Here is a 5,036-nt window from a genome sequence, read left to right on the forward strand (position 1 = left end):
TTGCTTTATTAAGTGATAATGTGACACTTTATGTTCTGAAAATAGCTAGTTTTCAGGAATGGGTCTTGCTAGTTAAGGGGGAAAATTTTTAAGTGTTAACAGTAAGAATTCTGTTCAGGAAATACTGCTTAATAAATGGTTCAGAATGTTTAAAAGATGACCATAAATATACCAGAAACAAAGGTGATAAATAGACAAATATGTTTTGTGAAAATGTGTTGATTAAAATTTAGCAAACTCAGTTAAATTTTATAATTTACAAAACTCTAAATTAAAGCAGTCCTGATTTTAACTATCGTGTCTCATACTTAAAGCATCTTTACTGTTACTGTTACGATGAGATAATGATATAATTCCTGCAGGTCCTCTTCATATGATCACATGTTTATAGTAAGCAATAAATAATGCAAAAATATGAACAAAAAAGATAAACTGCTCTAACCTCTAACCTCATTCCTCTTGATTGCCAAAAACTAAAAACAAAATAAAACAACATCTTTCCCTTGAGATCTAAATAGAAAAAATATTTTCAACCTAGAATTTCACTTTGTATTATATAGGACTAAGAAATTATTGTGTTTCCAAAGAGAAATTAGTATATGTGCGTAGAGCTATGCCTAAAATTAATTGCAGGAGAATTTCAATGCATTGTTTAATGATCTCAAGGTAGATCACTAATCATTGTTGAGAAAAGTTATAAAAATGGAATTTCAATTAAAACTCCACTGTATGAAGTTTTAATAGCTAAGTAAGAAAAGCGAACTAGTATATCACGTTTGTACAATAAAATTGATAAGAGTTATGCAGGGCTAAAATGCAAGAAACAATAATATGTTTTACAAATAAGGGTGAAAAGCAAGTTAAAGATTCCTGAGTGATACAAGTTTTAAATAAGAGTCTACCTTGCCAGTTATTTTCAATGAAGTAAGCTTTACAGTATTAAAATCAGGACATATTATTTATTTCTGATGACAGGATAAAAATTTATAGAAATTCATTTAAATTCCCAGAATGTGCTATTTCCTATAGTTTTTCAACTATAATGATATTAACATTGACATTTGATAAAAATCATTCAAGTATAAATTTCCTCATTCTGAATAAGCAATCAAGTTGGTTAAATGTTCCTTCTAGAATTTTTCATTTTTTTCCTTTATTCAGTATACAACTTCTTCATATCTTTCCTACATAATCAAATGATTCCTCTTTATTGAATAATTCCCAAACAGCATAGAAAAAACGTAGTTTCCCATCATAAAAATAAATCTCCCCCTAATCTCACTTATCCTCCAGTGAAAGATTCGTTTCTGGTTCCAACTTATAGTTAATTTCTTCAAAATACTGTCTATACTCTGTCTTCATTTGTTCACCTCTCATTTTCTCCTGAATCTACTCTTATCAGTTAGAATTTTGTTTGGTTGCAGGTGGTAGAAAACCCAAACAACAGTGATGTAAATATGACAAATTTGACTTCTCCTTCTTGTAAACACGGTCCTGGGGTAAGTCCAAGGCTGGTATGCCAGAGTAAGGATCATTACCGACATGAACACTTTCTATCTTGTAGTTTATCCATCTTCAAAAGGTAGTCTCCACCGCATAGTCCAAACTTTGGCCATCACATCCTTTTTGTGGGCAACAATAATTAGGAATTAATAAAAAAGGATATAACTATGGCTTGAATGTCCCCTGCTAAACTCATGTTGAAATTTAATTGCCATTATGACCCTATTAAAAGGTGGGAACTTTAAGAGGTTATTAGGTCCTGAAGGCTCTGCCCTTATGACTGGATTAATGCTATTGTCTTGAGAGTGGGCTCCTGATGAAAGGATGAGGTCAGCCAGCTTTCTTCTCTGTCTTGCTGTCAAATGTGCACCTCCTCACCATGCGATGCCTCCCCCCATGTTACGAGGCAGCAAAAAAACCCTCACCAGATGTGGCCTCTCAAAGTCAACTTTCCTGCCTCCAGAACCATGAGCCAAATAAGCTATTATTAATTAATTAACCAGTCTGTGGTTTTCTATTATAGCAGCAAAAAATGGACTAAGAGAGTTGTGCCTTCTGCTTTTAAAGACACTTCATAGAAGCCCCCGTGTTCCTGACCTCTAAATTTTTGAGTGCCACAGGATTTAGACCTATGACTTCATCTGTTCTCCATCCATACTCACCCAATATAGCAAATTTGCAATGTATCAACTTGGCTAAACCGAACTACCTTTCCTAGAGTTCCCTTTCGTGTTTATTTCCGATTTGGCTGAGTCAAAAAGGAAATTCTTGGGAGAATTGAAGGGTGGAAAATAAACAACAGTCATTTTTGTAAAACACACTGGTTGCTTACACGTTGTTTTCAGTGGCAGCTTTCAGGCCTGCCACTGCTACACCTTCCAAGGAACCTCCTTCAGCTTCTCTGTCTCCTGGGCCAGGCGTATGTCTTTAACTCCTTGACTAAGGGCTCCAACTTCTGCAGGACACCCACATCACCAAAATCAGAGGCAACAAGAGCTGATACTGGTTTTCGTCTGTCTTCACTGGGTTCTTATTCATTGTTCAAGCATGGAGGTTTTAGCTTGTTCTTTCTCTCTTTCGTTTTGTAAGCTTCTTTTCTGACTACCTACCCTCTGTACAAGAAGCTGTATTGTTAGGCAGGAACATAACTACCTTACAGTGACTTATTAATCAGCTTCCAAAAATGTATAATTTGAAATCTTATAACAAATCCATATTTATCTTCTAGGGAAACTGCTTCTTCTATTGAACCCGGACTAGTACACCCTCTAGAAATCTTATCCAAGACCATGACTTTTCATAACATCAAAGTGCTAAGGATCCCAAATTTATACCAATAAACTCAACCATTCAACCCTTTCCACTAAATTACAGATTTTATATCCACTTGCCTTCTAGATATCTCCACTTGCATGTTTAATAAGCATCTGTACCTTAATATGTTCTGGTTTCTAATCTGCCCTTTATTCCCTCCATCTATAAACCTACTTCCTCCCTCTAAATAAATGAACACATCTAGGTCCCTTCCCACAAATGCTCTTCTGCTCCATGTCAATTAGGATAAAAATAAAATCCTTATAGTTGTCTAGGAGGTCTTTCTTGATGCGGACTCCTACTATATCTTTGATCTTATCTATCATTTTCTTTCTCCCTCACCTCATTCAAGACACATTGAGTCCCTTGATAATTCTCAACCTAGGTAAGCGTTCTCCCACTTCAGGGCCTTTGTGCATGCTGTTTTCTCTGGCTAGAAAACTCATCCTTCAGAAATACATGTTTTACTCATAGTAACTCTAAATTTTTATTGGAAGTCAAAAAGTTAAGAAAGTATAATTACTAAGAAAATAAATACTGAATATAATTATAATGTATAATGCTGAACACTAATTTCAACTATCTACAAGTATCTGTAATAATGATTTTAGCTGGAAAGAATTTTTTAAACCAATATTTAGAGTAAAAGAGCATGTGTTGAATCCTTGTTTAATACTATGTGGCTGAGTGGTGCCCATGATCAAAATATTTAACTTTTTCTGAGCATTATTTTCTATCACCTGTGTCATAGACGTAGTAATACTAACTTAAGTAGAATACATATTATACATATTTTGAAACCCGTATGATTATACTCAAACTTTTTATATACAAATATTTGTATATTTTTATATGGTCATGTTAATATTAGCATATTCAAATATTTAAATAAGTTTTCCTGTTTCAAGTTTTGGGTTATGAAAAGATCTGCATGAAAGTTTATAAATATGTTAGTTGTTTTATTTGTACCATTTGAACAGTGGCTACTAGCTCAACATCAACTGAGAGTAGAGCAGGGGATTCTTGTCTGCCAAACCTTTTTGAAGTTGCAAGTACACTTGTAAAAGGTCAGTCCTATGAGAATATGGTAACTGAGGTCATGTGAATGGGCTATAAACAAGAGCAAGCAATTGTGGCCCTGAGAGCCATTTTCAACAATCCTGACAGAGCAGTGCAGTATCTTTTAATAGGAATCCCTGGAGGTAGAAAAAGTCAGGCTGTGATTGAGCACCCCCCTCCTCCCCACCCAGTCAGGTACTACTAGGACTCCTCAGTCTTCAGCAGTGTCTTCAGCTGCTGCAACTATGACAGCAACAACTACAAGTTCTGGGGAACATCCCCATGAAATTTCAAAGAATCAGCCTCAGTTTTGACAGATGAGACAAATTACTCAATAGAATCCTTCCCTGTTTTTCCAGCATTGCTATAACAGATAGGTCAAGAGAATCCTTAATTGCTGCAGCAAATTAGCCAACACCAGGAGCATTTTATTCAGATGGTAAATGAACTAGTTCAAGAAGCTGGTGAACATGGAGGAAGAGGTGGAAGTGGCAGAAGAGGAATTGCAAAGTTGGAAGTGGTCATATGAACTACATTCTAGTAACGTTAGGATAAAGAAGCTATAGAAAGGTTAAAGGCATTAAGATTTCCTTTAAGACTTATGATATGAGCATATTTTATTTGTGAGAAGAATCAGTTTGGCTGCCAATTTTCTTCTATAGCAGAACTTGAATGAAGATTGAAAGGGACTTTTTTGTATCTTACACTTCACACCAGTGCATTATACTAACTACATCCAGTGGGTTGTCTGGAAAGACTTGGGATCCTACCCACAATACTTTGTATATGATAGATTGTTAGGGGTGGGGAGGGTGGGATCTAGGATATAGGGCAGGGATGAATACAGTGCACGTACGCTTCAATTAGCAGGTGCTGCACATCCAAACAGTATAATTACACAGCCTGCTTTTGCAGATCTTTATTTCTTCTATAAAGTAGGCGACTTTCCCTAGGTTTCACTCTTTTTAGTGTACTAGATTCAGAAATTTAGTGTAATGCCCTGCTTTATATTTCTTTGACTTAACATTGGTTTCAGAAAGAATCATTGGTATGTAGAATTTTCAGTCTTTGTTTCATGAGAACACTGGATAAGGGCTTTGTGGAATTAAAAGGAAACTCTATGGCAACTGTAAAGAGAAATGCCAAATTATTGATGGTTA

General features: G+C 35.3%; 1 pseudogene; it reads left to right on the top strand.

Annotated features, from left to right (window-relative positions):
* Positions 1-3,805: 3,805 nt before the first annotated feature.
* Positions 3,806-4,559, top strand: LOC100596885 (annotated as a pseudogene).
* Positions 4,560-5,036: the final 477 nt, after the last annotated feature.

Source organism: Nomascus leucogenys, chromosome 11 (assembly GCF_006542625.1).
Source record: "Nomascus leucogenys isolate Asia chromosome 11, Asia_NLE_v1, whole genome shotgun sequence".
NCBI lineage: Eukaryota > Metazoa > Chordata > Mammalia > Primates > Hylobatidae > Nomascus > Nomascus leucogenys.